The following is a 16,659-nucleotide window of genomic DNA, read 5'->3' as shown; positions in this document are numbered from 1 at the left end:
CAGATGAATGTATAAAGAAGAGGCAATATATATATATACACACACACATATATATGTGTGTGTATATATATGTATATATACATACATGTATGTATTCATGTATATGCATGTATACACACATACATGTATGTATATGTATGTGTATATATATACATATACATGCACAATGGAATACTATGCAGCCATCAAAAGAAATGAAATCTTGCCATTTGCAATGACGTGGATGGAATTGGTTTTATGCTTAGTGAAATAAGTCAATTGAAGAAAGACAGCTATTACATGATATCCCTGATCTGAGGAAGTAGGGATGCAACATGGGGGGCTTGGGGGGTAGGAAAAGAATAAATAAAACAAGATGCGATCAGGAGGGAGACAAACCATAAGAGACTCTTTTTTTTTTTTAAGATTTTATTTATTTATTTGACAGACAGAGATCACAAGTAGGCAGAGAAGCAGACAGAGAGAGAGCCAGGGAAACAGGCTCCCCGCTGAGCAGAGAGTCCGATGCAGGGCTCGATCCCAGGAACCTTGAATCATGACCTGAACAGAAGACAGAGACTTCAACCCACTGAGCCACCTAGGCGCCCCCATAAGATACTCTTAATGTCACCAAACAAACTGAAGTTTGCTGGGAGCCTAGAGGGTAGGGAGAGGGTGGTAGGGCTATGGACATTGGGGAGGGTATGTTCTATGGTGAGTGCTGTGAAGTGTATAAACCTGGCAATTCACAGACCTGTACCCCTGGGGCTAATAATACATTATATGTTTATTAAAAAATTTAAAAATTATTTAAAAAGAACCTAATGATGTACTATATGGTACTAACATAACATAATAAAGAAAAATTTCTCCATGGATTAAACTTTGATTCTGTGACCTGCAGTCTCATCCCACCTACAAAACCTATAGAAAACTTGCAGCTCTTAGTGCCCTTCCTTGATTTGTGTTTGGTCTATCTTACATGTGCATAGGGAGGGGCACAGCATGGGAGGTGTCCTAAAATATTTCTGAAATGTTGTGCTACAGCAGGCCTTTATCAGTTGGTGAGAGCTCATCATGTTTATCTTCTCCATTCTCCATGGTAGACCTCCTTGTCTTGAAATCATGGTGGGAGTATTTACACCACAGATTAACAACAGTTATTGTAAATGAACATGCTTTTTAAAAATTTGTATTTTGTCTTTTCTGGAGAGCCAGTTTGGGTAATCATTTTCAAGCACATCACTCTAAGTCTCAGCTATGCTCTTTATCTATCCCCAGGTTTATGCTATCCACTCTCATGTATTTGCTCTATTCACCATGGTTACCCCAAGGCAGGCCCACTGGCATTTGTCTCTCTGTTTCCTTTCAATCTCTTATAGTCTGACTTACATGCACACCCAAGAGAAACTGAGTAATACTCTCCCTTACCCACTTTCTACCTGAACATACCCTATACCCATTCTTATTCATCTCAAGTTCTCCCAAAAATGGCATATCCCTCACTACAGCCAGGAGTCTGTACCCAACAGATTTCAAAACAGAAAACAGAAAAGCTCTTGCTTTTAGCCCTATTTTTCCAGAGTTTCTATTTTCTGTTTTTCAATACTGCATTTAATCCAGGTGGTGGCAGAGTAAAATTAATCTCCCTCTCCCCCATGTGTCCTTTCCTTTTCTCTATATTAACTCTAGACTCTCCCTTCCAGGGCAGAGGCCATGGCAACCTTCAACTTCCTCTGATTTGGGTTACTCTAAATTGTGTCTTGACTTTCTTTGTCTCTCCTATTTGACATATGTATTACCTTAATATGAAGAGTCAACAAGTTCTAATCTTAACATATTAAGAGAGTTTTTTATATTTAGAAAACAAACAAACAAACAAACAAAAAACATGTTCTACATTAAAGGCAGTAAGCTTTGAGACTGAGAACTGATCTATGACTCCTTTTTCCTAAACATTATCTGCGCTCTCCTTTCCTGAAGTAAGAAATTTTGTGGTTTAGCCTTAATGGTGAAAGAGCTGAAGAGAAACATAGTTTATAGAAAAATTAAAAATATATAGGCTAAATATTTTTAAAATGTTATTTATGTTGTAGTTTCAGTATTCCTGTTGAGAAAAAAAGAAAAAAAAATCATTCTACCTCAAGAAAATACCAGAAATGTATATGAATTTTATACATTTTGACTTTTTAAGAACATATCACTTATTTACATATTCCTATGGCTCCTAACTGTTAGATATAAAAGTATACAATGAGTCCTAAATGTCCTAGAAATGTCAAAAAGTAAAATAATGAAGGTTTAGGTAAAGAAGTACCCACTTAACAAGGTAAACTCTTGTGAAAATGTGCTATGGAAAATATCTTAGCCACTAAAATAACTAGCAAATATGTTGCAAATACTAATGACTGTGGGTATATTTTTTTAACATACTGTGATTAATGTCATGTGCTAAATACCCCACACCCAAATGACTAAAACCTGTTCTTTAGCTTATGATTACAGAGTGTAAATAAAAGTGAAATTACACTGAGTTGTCATATGAGGATTATTGCATTTGAAATAGTCATACTTCTCCTTACACATTTCCAACCAGGCCAATCACTGACAGGAATTTGAGAATACTTTTTTGCTCTAAAAAAAACTTTTTTGCTCTAATACTCAGTTTCTGCAGTGACTTCAAAATGATCTTTGCAAATCATCATACTGATCATACTGTTTATCCTTTACATAGTGTGCCATCCAAGTCTCTTTACAGTCCCTCAGACCCACCTATTTCATTTCCACCTATTCCCACTATTATCTGTGCATCCTCTAATTCCGACACATTGATGAGGTTCTTATATCTAATAGGTGCAAACTTTTTAGTTGCTTACTTGAGCTGTATCCCATAAAGTACTTTTCAGATATAAATAACTGAGCTTAGATTTTATACCATGTGTCTTCCTACAGTGGATTAGTCTAAAGGTAGAAAACTGATCCAATGGGACCAATCAGATGATTAAGAGAGCCTACCTCAGTCAGTACTCCAGAATATAGGAGGTACAAATCTGAGAACTACAGAGCTACAACTGCCTATGGACTAAGAAGCTGAAAGTTGGCCTTTGGAGAGATGAGAGGAAAGAAATGTACCAAATGTACCAAAGCATTAGAGACTAGGGACCATTAAAGCCTTAGAGTTTATCTGTCTCTGGTTCCAGAGTCTTCCTCCACACTACTATATTTCTGCTATTGGGTTTTAACACACATTCCTAAACTCTCAAAAAAAATCTCTTTGGTTCCGAAGCAAGTTTTAGATGACTTCTGTTGCTGGTAACCCTAAAATGTTCAGACACATGCCCTAATCAGAAATTAAAGATGAAGAAGACATTGACAATTTTGTAAGATACAAAAATTTCACGTCTCAAGATGATCTCATTAATACACACCATAATTTCCAACCTGTGTCATGACTATTCCCACTCTCAGATCATCTACTGATAATGACCACTTTATTCATGTCTTTGATAACTTTCAATTTTTCTGTAGTAAGTTGTCATTGGGAATTGATTTCTCATTTCCCAGTATACCTGACATGCAGCTGTTTTCAGTAAATAAATATGAGCAAAATAGAGAGCATCACTTCCAGGTTAGGACCTATATGCAACAAGTGGAGATTTTCTCTGTTGCATTTTTCCTATCTGCTTTCCTACATGCAGAGGACCCCCTGAAAGTGGAGGTAGGCACAACCACAAGTTATACATGCCACATGGAAGACTGCCTACTAGACCAGGAATATGTGCACTTGGCCAATACCTGAGAAGTATACTACTATCATATGAAATATATATGAAATGTGGGAATGAATCTGTAGACCCCACAGAGACTAGAATGCTCCCAGCTCACAATAAACTTTTGTTGATTAAGTGTACAAATCCAGAGAACTAAGACCAACTATCTATATAGTTGTCTTAGAGAAGCAAATATATGTCAATCCATAATAGAAGGAATTACATTGGTCTTTACCCCCAAGTCATTATAGAATGACCCTTATTTATGATTGTTACTGGGAGATATGTGGTGATAAATCTACTCTAGAAAAATATTATTTGAGGGGAAAGAGAAGTGCCCATTTCACAACTTTACTGCAACTGTGCTTTAGAAATTGAGATTTAGTTAAATTTTTGCCCCATAAAAGTACCGATTGTTGGGTTTTAAGACCTGGCTGTGTCCTTTAGCCATAGATTTAAAGTGCAGTTTTCTGCTTTAATTAAAAAATGACCATAAAAATTGATATTAATTTTTGGTGTCAAGGAACTATAGGTCTAAAGAATAGAGTCACTGTCTGGATGGTCTGTTGTATCCGTGGCAGTGTGCCACCTAACAGGGACTTGAGGGTTTGACAGTTCTGGTATTTATCATTAGGATGGCTTTTCCACTGAGGGAGAAAAAAGGTAAGCTTTGAAGGTGGGAGAATGATGAAGGCAATTTTGCATTCCAGGCAATCATTTCTCAATACGGTCTACTTTAGAGCCTTCAAAATAAAAACTCTATCATAAGCTTGTAAAAGACCAAACTCTCTTCAGATACATTTCTACCCTTTAATCTAAAGGAACCTTTTACATAGGCCTTCAAATTGGGACACTTCAAAACATGCTCAGATATACAGTTGGAAAACACCCTTTTACGTTAAACAGTATATGATGACAATAAAAACTCACTGAAAAAAAATGCATAATATTCCTAACACCTGACTAGAAATTTTCATTCACTGTTAAGACAACTCCATAGTTAATTTTTAAGACCATTTCAATACAATTTAAGTTTCTATTATAAAATGATTATCCTTTATGGTATTTTGTGACATTTCAGTTAACTGAGGTTAAAATTTTAAAAATAGATCATTGCATTTTTATATTGTATTTAGGGTTTTAATTACAGATTTTTTTTTGTTATTTCTGTGGATAAATTGGAAAGGGAACCATTTTATTTATTTATTTATTTATTTATTTATTTATTTGTTTATTTAAAGTACAGAACTTTATTGCCAAGGTTACTAAATATTGTCAAAGACATTTGACTGAACTACACTGAAAGGCCTCTCTTCATATCTTCAATCCTACATCGCTAGAATGCTATCTAGACCAGCAAATCTGCTTATTGGAAGGAACCATTTTATTTTTAAAGATTTCCTTTATTTATTTGAGAGAGAGCATGTGTGCACACATGAGAGAGAGAAAGAGCAAGCACAGGAGCAGAGAGGGGCAGAGGAAGAGCAGCCTCCCTGCTGAGCAGGGAGTCCAACACAGGGCCGGAGTCCAACATTGGGCTGGATCTCAGGACCCCAAGATCATAACCTGAGCTGAAGCCAGACACTTAACCAACTGAGCCACCCTGGTGCCCCAGAAAAGAAACCATTTTAGTTATTTTAGGTAAATCACTCCAGTGAAAGCAGGAAGAGAATTTGTGGTTTTTACAGGCATTAGTGTAAGTCTTTTTATTATCTGTGGCCATAACCAGAAATAAAGATTTCTTACATAGAAATCAAAAGATTGAAAATAAAAATGGTAGCATGAAGTAATCTAGGAGAGGGAAAAAACAAAATATACCAAATAAATTTTAAAAAATCAGTATCTACCAAATACATCAACTGAATTCTGACCAAGAGATTTAATGGTTAAAAAATTTTATACTTTCGGGGCGCCTGGGTGGCTCAGTGGGTTAAGCCACTGCCTTTGGCTCGGGTCATGATCTCAGGGTCCTGGGATCGAGCCCCGCATCGGGCTCTCTGCTCAGCGGGGAGCCTGCTTCCCTCTCTCTCTGTCTCTGCCTGCCTCTCCATCTACTTGTGATTTCTCTCTGTCAAATAAATAAATAAAATCTTTAAAAAAAAATTTTATACTTTGAAAAAAGAACCCATCAAATCAACAAGATGGTTGAGTAAATGAGTTTTGAGTTAGATATATAGTGCAAGCTATACAGTTATGGTGGAAGTGTTTTTCCATGTATTCTTTTAATTTCCTTGTCTTCACCAAGTATTGGGAACTGATTTGTCCATATCATTATTTCCTCCTCATCAATAAATTATAAGTTCTTACATGCATGTTATTGGTTTGGAAAAATAAAAGTTAAAAAAAAAACTGGGTTTACATATACTCCCTTGCAGCTCTATCATTTCTGGCAAGTAGTGATGGTTTGGATCTTGACATAAAAGCCATTTAAGTGCTTTGGAAAGAGTAAGTAATAAGATAATGAATATTAAGATTATTGCATTAGTTCTGTGATGGACTACCTTTCTGAAAATAGTCAAGGAATTTAGTCTCTCTAAATCTCAGACTTTACCATCTTAAAATTGAGTATTTTTTAAAAATGTATCTTCAGGGTTATCATAAAACTAAAAAGAGATAATGTTACATAAAAGCCTTTTGGACATATTTTTTTACTTATTATGTCTTGAGGTTGCAGTGGATATACTTTTCATTTTCCTTCCTTCATAAAGATGCCTCAGGAGTCTAGAAAAAGAAGAAAAATAAAGATCAAGGGGCTCACACCCCCCTTAAGAAATCACCTATTCACCAGAAGAGGGGAAAATACCTCCTAACACACGACATGCTGAAAAGCTCTCTTTAAAAGCTCTATTTAGAATACCATCTGGTCCCAACATGCTTCACAAAACAAGGAGAGTATGATAGGGCTTGGCACGTCTACAACTCTCTTCCTGAGTGAAGGAATGTTTGCCATAATACCCACTAATGGATGAACAGCAAAACACAAAACAATGAACAGCAAGTGGGACCCCATCCATTAGGCTACCTAAATATAACTAGCAATCAAAGACTAAGCATGCTTATGATAATCCGTAGGCAGACAACATTCCAAGGACTCACTGATGAGGGCTAGTATAATAGACTCAAAGAAAAGCAGCAGTACTCGAAGAGTGAACAGATTGCTGGGCTGAACCACTGAAAGGGAGGCCAAAAGCATAATGCCAAAAATTCTTGGAACAGTCAGAAATGTTGTGCACCTGAGTTAACATAGAGAGGATGCCAACATGCCAAGTATACTTTTTAAAACTGGAATGACATTTCCGTTAGTAATAATGAAACCATCACGTATAATTAGTTATCCTTAGGAATCATGTTAGCTTAATCCTGTCTTTAAGGAGATATGTTGTTCTAGAGAATGTATTACCCATCTAAGAGTTACCCATCTAATAGTTGTCTTTGTTTCACAACTTGAAACCCTCCAAGTGGGCAAAGACCATATTACCCAGAATCATCAGACTGTTTTTCTCATTGTATATATGTTGCTTTTCTCATTTTGTTCCCTCTTGTCAGCACCTTTACAAAATGAAATTTCACTCTTTGATGACTAGGAATAAAGATCATTGGATCCCCTGAATCCTTACAGAAAATAATCTGTATTTCCACTCACTGACATACATAGGGCTAACCATATACAGAAGCACATGGACACAGGGGCACACACACACACAGGAGATCTCAGACAGTCTAGAAAAAAAAGTCTTATGGTCTAAGATTATTGTGAACCTTCAGGGAAAGGTGGCTTGTTTTTAACTCATTGGTGGTAGAACCAGTTGTTGTCCAAAGACAGTACTCTTGATCCATTCTGTAATTATAAGCACCTGAAGGGATATAATGAGAATTGGAATATTTGGTGGAATACCCAGTAGATGAAGCAGTCAGGGCAAACAAAGGAACAGGAAGAATGTAGTACTGAGAAATATCTTCATGTACAGCAAAAATCACATAGCAAAATTTGCAAGTAAAATGGAATGCAGTGATTTATTTATTTATTTTTGAGCACACACAAGTGAACAAAAGAATACAAACTATGAGAGAGCTGAAATATCAGCCAGCTACCTCATTAGACTGGGTAAGAAATTTTCTCTAACAACTATGGCAAGTCATTTCTTCACTGACTTGGAGAGGGCAAGGAGAATATATATATATATATATATATATTTTTTTTTTTTTAAAGTTACGCTATCTACAAAATACCCACGATGGATATCTGTAGTCCATTAAATGATCTTAGGGATTTTACTAACATCTCATTTGACTCCACCTTTTTTTAAAAATCCTCCCCCCACTGCAAGTTTACTTTACAGACACTCACCCAAGGTAAAGGTAATTAAGGGACAGGTTTTGCTTCGGATATGGTAAGGACATTCTGGGTAAAGACAGAGCCAAGCCACAATGACAATCTCTAAAACTTAGTGACTCCATACCTGTAATGTTTACTTCCTATTTACACAAATTTGGCTACAGTTCTGGACCACCTCATGACAGCCGTCCCCATGCAGCAATTATGTGATTCAGACTGCTTCCACTTTTTGGACCCACTATTTAAAAAATTTTTTTTTAAGATTTTTATTTATTTATCAGAGAGAGAGAGGGGGAGAGAGCAAGCACAGGCAGACAGAATGGCAGGCAGAGGCAGAGAGAGAAGCAGGCTCCCTGCTGAGCAAGGAGCCCGATATGGGACTTGATCCCAGGACGCTGGGATCATGACCTGAGCCGAAGGCAGCTGCTCAACCAACTGAGCCACCCAGGCGTCCCTGGACCCACTATTTTAATAACTTGTTGCCTCAACAACTGCCACTGCAGGGAAAGAGATAGGAAAACTGCTCGAGTTCTTCACCACTTCAGCCAAGAAGAGAAAAGCATTAGATCTGCACACAGTTGATAGCGCTGAGGTAGCCATAAGGCCTTGTCCATCTGCTGGGGGAACTGAGAAGTGTTACCTGTGTGTGCATAGAAAGGGAGGAAAACCAGATACTGGAGAAGCTTTAAAATGGTTATGACATCACAGCTGCATTTTTAAGACCATAAGGTGATTTAAAAAAAAAAAAAAAGTAACTTTAAAGAAGAACTAAACAAAGACAAAGTAAACGAAAGAACTTTGCTGTTTTCCTATAACCTGGGAAAAGTACAGATTTGTTTGAAGGGATATGTGGTTAAATTCACAAATGATGGCCAGAAAATACAGCCTGGAAAGGTGCTTTCTACATGTAATAAATGCTGTGTAATGACAAAAACATAGAAAAGCAGCTCAAAAAATGTTCATTTCTTTAAACCTTACTTACCAAATCCCTAAGAACAATCTCTGCTCTCCTCTTCTAAATTTTCTAGCCACTTTTATAAATGTTACCTAGGCAAAGGCACGCATTCTATATCATTTCTAAAATGGCTTCCATACAGTTCCATACAGTTTATCTTTTGTTTACTTGCATTCCAGAATTAATGAAGTAATATTATGAACAAAATTATTTTTTGTTCATTTGGGGATTTATGTATGCAATGTCATTTTTATTTCCCTTTATATGAACTTAAATATACTATTACAATATGGTTTGCATATTTCATATAAGGACAAGTCAAAAAATACAAACTATGAGTTAATCAGTACATTCTTAATCCTTACACTTTGTGCATATACAGTATAATAAACATCTTTATTGAAATAACTCTATTCTTAGACAGTTAATGTGCTAAAATAAAAGTAGACAGACAGAAATTTAAGTGACTATTCCAAAGTTAAGCATTATATCACTTAAATTATTATGAATGAAGAGATTCTAATATAAATATGACAAAAATAGTATATTAATATTTTTGGAAGATTGCTTAAATTATTTCATAAAATTCATTAAAAAAAAACTTAACAATCCTACAACAATCTGTTAATGCATTTCACAGTACTGGTCTAGTTCTGGAAAACTATTCCCTTTTCTTCTGTGCGTCACCTTTTCCTGTTTCATCTCCTAATCCCTCAGATCTTTTTCTTCTTGGTTTCCTTTGTGAACTTCTTTCTTCACCCTCCTTATATATTAGTGATTTCCATAACTCTAATTTCCATTCATTCAGTTTGTTTTTTAATCTACCTTTATCTTCTGGTTGATATGTCATATTTTTAACCAAGACTATATACTAGTAATGTCTATATCTATACATGATATGTAACTGTATTCTGGCATCTGGATTTCATATTTTCCTATAAAAGTACCTGATAGACATAGATCTCTGTATTTTCTCCAGATACTTTCCTGATCAATAAGTTCACCTCATCTTAACTACCAGGATTATACATCTTGAATCTCATTTCACATATTGGCACCATCATTCACAATATTGTGCAAAATAGAAAAGTCATCCTGGATAGCTATTTTTCATTTAGATCAACCAATCCCTTCAATTGAGGCCTTGTAATTTTACTTCTAAAACATTTATCAAATCTAATATGTCTTCCTTATCCAGAGTAAGAAGACTTTAGTTCTGGTCCTCAATCTTATCTTGCCAAATTAACCCAAAATCTCCTCACTGGAATTCCCAACTCCAGAATTTCCTCTCTCAAATATATTTTTTGATTATTCTATTACCTCTGCCTTAAATATCCTTTTATGGATTCTTTCCCAATTCTTTTCATTGATTACTACTCTTTAAGATTCAGCTCAGGTGTCATTCTCAGGGAAAATTTCCTGAATCACCTTTTTGTGCTCATAGGAAATCTCAAGCAAGTCATCTCTATTTATTTGTTCTACTTTCACGATAACTTACCTCCTCATATTTAACATTTTCTTTGTATATATCTCTCTTTTCTGGTGGATTGCTAGCTCCTTAAAGACAGAAATCCTTAGAGTACGAGTGCTAGAACAATGTCATTCCTAGTCTAAGAATTCAGAAAGTGTTACTTGAACTGAAATACCTTATCATTGACAGCCCATCTATTTCTGCTTCACCTCATTGACTTCCTACAGATAAATCCTTAGGAATTCTAATTCCTTTTCTGAGGCATTTCATTACCAATTTTCCCCTTGTGTTTTAAGGGGGAAAAATGCACTAGAACTCCACAGAAGACAGAAATTTATCTGGTGGTAGCCATACCTCCAATTCCATTAACTTCAGTTAGCCCATAGGTAAAAATAGGGCAGCAAGTGAAGGGAATAGTAGGTATAGAGGTAATGAAGAAATTAGAATGACATCATTCTCATTAATGGCAGAGAGATCCAAGTCTACAGTCTTTAACTGTATAATGTATTTTGCCACACATATATTTACTTTGATATTTTTTTCTGGCTATAAATTTTACCCTTCTCCTAAAAAATTAAAAATCCTTTGAAAATTCTGCCCCCATGTCAACCAGTTTCTATAATGTCCACTTTCTAGTCTTTTCATAACTATTAGCAGTTGCCAGTTTTCATTTTTTTTTTGTATAAGGATATCAAAATACATGAGATACAGTAAAAAAAAAAAAAAAAGTTCAGGTATTTTTCATTCCTCTTGGCCCTGTGTCTAGGTTTTATCTGCCTATTTTCACTCAAGTAACTATTGGTAGCTCTTCCTTTCTTTTAAGATAGTGATTAAAGACTTCTTTTTTCTTTGTAGATGTCTTATTTAGTAACTTATACTTCAATGGTAATTATATCCATAGCTCATCAGAGGACTCCATCCCAACACTAGGCTAATATATTACTTCTTTTACAAACCAGCTATAGTGAACTACATATCTAAATATTTGTCTAGCAAAGAGTGTAAGACTGGATAATAAGTTCTTCAGGATAATAATTTTATTTATAACATATTGATAAATATGTTCAAGCAATTGATATTTTCTCTGTAGATACAAGAATTTACACCTTCCACAGATTCAAAACTGATCCAAAGCATACAAGAGCATATTTCTTTTACAAAGAAGAGAAATATTTTCTGAGAAAAGATGTGTTGTTTGAGAGTAATAAGAAATATTTATAAGACGACATCTTTCTCATGAAAATCTAAGAATAATATTTAGAAACGTTCTATATAAGTTTCTTCTAGATAGCATACTCAAATAATATTAGCACTGTTCAGACATCACAATACTGTGTGTTCAGGTTTTATTTTATGAAGGGAGCTAACAGATGGAGCTGCCACTCTGTCCTAACAGAGAATTTCATAATTTCACAGTGTAGCCAGAAAATGTAGCCTGGAAAGATGCCTTTCTATACTCCCACTCAATGGTAGTTGTAAAATGTCAAAGTAAAAAAAAAAAAAAAAAAAAAAAAGCAACTCAAAAATGTTAAGCTCTTCAAGCCCCATTTACCAACCACTGGCATCATTGTATTGCTTGCTCTCCTCTTTGATTTTCATTATCCTCACTTACAAATGTTTACCTGCACAAGCCAGAGATTATAAATGTCTCCAAAATATCTTCTTTGCAGAGTCTCTCCTGTTTGTTTTCAATCCAACATTGGTTAATGAATGATCTAAATAAAAATATTCTGCTCTTCTTTTGACTTGATGTAAGTGGTTATTTCTTTAATGGATTCAGTTTTTTAAGTTTTTAAATTAAGATTATTTGTATGGAGAAGCTGGGAAAATGACAGAGTAGGAGGACGCTAAGCTCACCCCATCCCACAGGTACAACTAGATAACCCATCAGTATAACTAACTCAGAAAATGACTGGGAGACTGGTAAAAGAAACTCCACAACTAAAGGTAGAGAAGAGGCTACATCAAAGAAGGATAAAAGGGCAGAACTGTGATAAGGAGCTAATTGGACCTCCAGGACCTCCAGGAAGGAGGAAACCACAGGCATGGAGGAGGGAGAGAAACAGACTATCACACAGGGACACTGATGCAGAGAGGAAGAAAAGTCCCCAGAGTATTTGTGTTGGAAAACTAAAGAGGCTGAATTGTGAATTTCATTGTTACAATCAATGGGCCTTAAAGCTTAGAATTTTAAAAATCAGTGGACTCAATTCTAGGAGAGCCCAGAGGATGATAGGAAACTAAGTCCAGCATAGAAGGAGCATTTTGAAAAATGTCTGGAGCATATAGGAGAGTTATTTACTAATCTCAGAGCTTGTCCAGAGGGATAGGGTGTGCCAAGGGAGCTGGTAGGCACACTGTGTCCTTTTCTCAGACCCCAGCATAAACACAAAACTAACTTACACCAAGCTCTGCCCCTACTCCTACATGCACACACAATGGGCTTCCACAGATCCACTCTTTCCAGTCAGGCCTGCCTCAGTTCCTTTGTTGCAGATCCCCTCCCTCAGAAGAACAGTGTAACCTTGCTAACACTGCATCTCCCAACCTGTCTGCTTTACGAGGCATTGGTCCTGGCAGCAGCAGGCCCCCTCCTTCAGAAGACCAGCTTGCACCTTATTAAAATTCTACACCCACACCCATGTGTGCTGTCCAGTGGCAGTGGTGACAGTCTCATTTTACAAGACTAGAAGGAATCTTGTTAAAACTACAACCCCACCCAAGCCAGCAGGCCTAGCAGCTGTGACACATTCCCTTTTGTTGGTTAGCAAATGTGGCATGCCCTCCGCACTCCAATAAGATCTTGACCAGAGCACATTCAAACAAGGGCTATAAACCTGGCAATGCGTAAGCAGCTCCAACAGGGGCCAGCACCACTCCAAAGCAATTCCTGCCCTGGAGAAAGAGGAAGATAACCATATACATCAGTCCAAAGATGGCCCCAGCAATAGTCTGGAGGCAGACATTTGGTCAGGTTGCAGGCCATGCCCACCAACAGAAACCTCTGGGGAGACAACCCAGAGAAAGCACCCAAGAGTTTGGTGTAGTGGATTTCTGGCAAATGCCTGGTCTGATTAAACTCAAGCCCAAGGCAGTCCTAGACTCACCCACTAACACCAAAAGGATCAGATACTGCCCACAACAGGGAAAGCAGGCAGACAACTGGGCTGAAGGAAAAAGTGGCCAAGAGACAATGGCAGGGTGCACACAACACACGTAGGAGACCCCTGAAGTACCAGGTTCTGGTGGACAGGGGACACAGCACTGTAGGGCAACTGCAGTACTTACTCTTCATAAGACCATTACTTTAAAAAGCAGGAGATGTAGCTGACCTTCCTAACACACAAAAAAAGCATTAGACAAAGTGAGGAGACAGAGAACTATGTCCCAAATGAAACAGGATAAACCACAGCAAGAGACCTAAGCAAAACAGATATAAGTAAAATGCCTGATAGAGAATTTAAAGTAATGATCACAAAGATATCCACTGGACTTCAAAAAAGACTGGAAGACATCAGTGAGACCCTTAACAAAGAGAAAAAAGAACTAAGTAGAGATGAAGAGCACAGGAAATGAACTTAAAAATATACTAGATGGAATAAATAGCAAGCTAGAGAAAGCAGAACTACAAAAAGTGACCTGGAGGACAGAGTAATGGAAAGTAAACAAGCTGAGCAGGTTAAAGAAAAAAAAATATGCAAAATGAGAATAGCTTTGGGGAACTGAGCAACTCCATCAAGCATAATAACATTTACATTTATATAGATACAAGAGGAAAAAGAAGAAGAAATAGAGAGAAAAAAGGGAGAGAGAGAAAGGGTGGTGGGGGCGGGACAGAAAATTTATTGAAGAACTAGTAGCTGAAAACTTCCCAAATCTAAGGAAGGAAACAGATATCCGGATCCAGGTAGCACAGAGATCCCCAACAAAGTCAAGACAAGTATGTCCACACCAAGACACATAGTAATGAAAATGACAAAAAGTAGTGGTAAAGAGAGAATTCTAAAAGCAGCAAGAGAGAAGAAGACAATTACATAAGGCTATCAGTGGAATTTTTCAGCAGGAACTTTGCAGGCCAGAAGAGAGTGGCAGGATATAATCAAAGTGCAGAAAAGAAAAAATCTGAGGCCTAGAACACTCTAGCCAGCAATGTTTTCATTCAGAAGAGAAAGTGAGATACAGAGTTTCCCAAACAAACAAAAGGTAAAGGAATTGAGGACCACTCAACCAGCCCTACAAGAAATGTTAAAAGGGACTTTGATGGAAACAAAGACCACAAGTAAGAGTAAGAAAAGTAGGAAACCCAAAATTAGTAAAAAAAAAAAAAAAAAAAAAAAAAAAAAAAAGTATATCTGTGAAAACCAAGGGATTCACAAATAAAAGGATTTAAATATAATACCATGTAGCTAAAATATGAGGGGTAGAAGAGTAAAGAATGTCTTCAAACTTAAGCGACCATCAACTCAATATAGACTGAGATGCATCACATATTATATATAAACCTAATGGTATCCACAGACCAAAAGCCAGTAATAGACATGTAAAAAATAAAGAGAAAGGAATCAAGTATATATCCCTAATGAAAGTCAGCAAACCATGAGATAAGAGAGCAAAAGATTAGAAAAACTACAAAAATAACCACAAAACAAACAACAAATGGCAATAAATACATACCTTTCAATAATTACCTTGAAGGTAAATGAACTAAACACTCCAATCAAAAGACATAGGGTAATGGAACAGATTTTTTTTAAAAAATGACCCATTGATATGCTGCCTACAAGAGTCTCATTTCAGACCTAAAGACATATGTAGCATGAAAATGAGGGGATGGAGAAACATTTATCATGCAAATGGATGTGAAAAGAAAGCTGGGGTAACACTTATTAGACAAAATAGACTATTAAAAGAAAGAAAACAGGAGATAAAGGACACTACATAATAATAGAAAGAACAATCCAACAGGAAGGCATAACAAATGTAAATATTTATGGACCCAACATGGGAGCACCCAAATACATAAAACAGCTAGTAACAAATATAAAAACCAATATTAATACAATAATAGGGAACTTTAACAGCTACTTACCTCAATAGACAGATCATCAAAACAGAAAATCAACAAGGAAACAGTGACTTTGAATGATACACTGAACCAGATGACTCAACAGACATATTCAGAAGATTTCATCTTTAGGATTTCATCCTAAAACAGCACAATAGACATTCAAGTGCACATGGAACATTCTCTAGAAGAGATCACATATTAGGCCATCAAAAAGGCCTCAACAAATTCAAAAAGATCAAATCATACCATGCATCTTTTCTGACCACAACACTATGAAACCAGAAATCAACTACAACAAAAAGTATAGAAAGACCACAAGTATATAGAGGTTAGATAACATGCTACTAAACAATGAATGAATTGACCAAGAAATCAAAGAAAAAATAAAAATTACATGAAGAGAAATGAAAGTACAACAGTTCAAAACCTTTGGGATGCAGCAAATGTTGTTCTAAGAGAGAAGTTTATAGCAATACAGATCTACCTCAAGAAGAAAAATCACAAGTAAACAACCTAATCTTACACCAAATAGAGCTAGGCAAAAACAAAACCAAAACCAAAACCAAAAAACAAAAAAGAAAAACCAGAACCAGCAGAAGGAAATAATAAATTAGAGCAGAAATAAATGATACAGAAACAAATAAGCTAAAAGAACAGATCAATGAAATCAGGAACTGGGTTCTTTGAAAATATCAACAAAACTGATAAAACTTAAGCCAGATTCATAAAGAGAGAGACGTACAGAGAGAACTCAAATAACATAATCAGAAATTAAAAAGAAAAAATAACAACCAAAAACACAGAAATACAAAGGATTATAAAAGAATATTATGAAAAATTATATGCCAACAAATTAGACAACCTAGAAGAAAAAGAAAATTCCTAGAAACACATAACTACCAAAACTGAAGAAGGAAGAAATAGAAAATTGAACAAACTACCAGCAATAAAATGGAATTAGTAATCAAAAAACTTCCAACAAACAAAAGCTTAGGACCAATGGCTTCACAGCTGAATTCTACCAAATAATTGAAGAGTTAATACCTATTCTCCTCACTTTTTCAAAAAGTAGAAAAGAAA

This window comes from Mustela erminea, chromosome 1 (assembly GCF_009829155.1).
Source record: "Mustela erminea isolate mMusErm1 chromosome 1, mMusErm1.Pri, whole genome shotgun sequence".
NCBI lineage: Eukaryota > Metazoa > Chordata > Mammalia > Carnivora > Mustelidae > Mustela > Mustela erminea.
This window is presented reverse-complemented; position numbering follows the sequence as displayed.